Raw genomic sequence first — 741 nt, 5'->3', positions numbered from 1 at the left:
TGTCCCATTCCAATATCCCATCCCCATATCCCACCCCCAGTATCCCCATATCCCATCCCCACTGTGTGTCCCACCCCAGTATCCCCACATCCCATCCCCACTGTGTGTCCCACCCCAGTATCCCCATATCCCATCCCCTATATCCCATCCCCAGTGTGTGTCCCACCCCCAGTATCCCCATGTCCCATCCCCAGTGTCTCCCACCCCCAGTATCCCCATATCCCACCCACAGTGTGTGTCCCACCCCAGTATCCCCATATCCCACCCCCAGTGTGTGCCCCATCCCAAATATCCCGTCCCGAATATCCTAACCTCAGTGTGTATCCCACCCCCAATGTCCCACCCCCAGTGTGTGTGTCCCATCCCCATATCCCATCCCCATATCCCACCCCCAATATCCCCACATCCCATCCCCACTGTGTGTCCCACCCCCAGTATCCCCATATCCCACCCCCAGTGTGTGCCCCATCCCAAATATCCTGTCCCAAATATCCTAACCTCAGCGTGTATCCCACCCCCAGCATCCCACCCCCAGTGTGTGTGTCCCATCCCCATATCCCATCCCCATATCCCACCCCCAGTATCCCCACATCCCATCCCCATATCCCACCCCCAGTATCCCCACATCCCATCCCCACTGTGTGTCCCACCCCCAGTGTGTGCCCCATCCCAAATATCCTGTCCCAAATATCCTAACCTCAGCGTGTATCCCACCCCCAGCATCCCACCCCCAGTGTGTGT

This window comes from Meleagris gallopavo, chromosome 19 (genome assembly GCF_000146605.3).
Source record: "Meleagris gallopavo isolate NT-WF06-2002-E0010 breed Aviagen turkey brand Nicholas breeding stock chromosome 19, Turkey_5.1, whole genome shotgun sequence".
Classification (NCBI taxonomy): Eukaryota; Metazoa; Chordata; class Aves; order Galliformes; family Phasianidae; genus Meleagris; species Meleagris gallopavo.
This window is presented reverse-complemented; position numbering follows the sequence as displayed.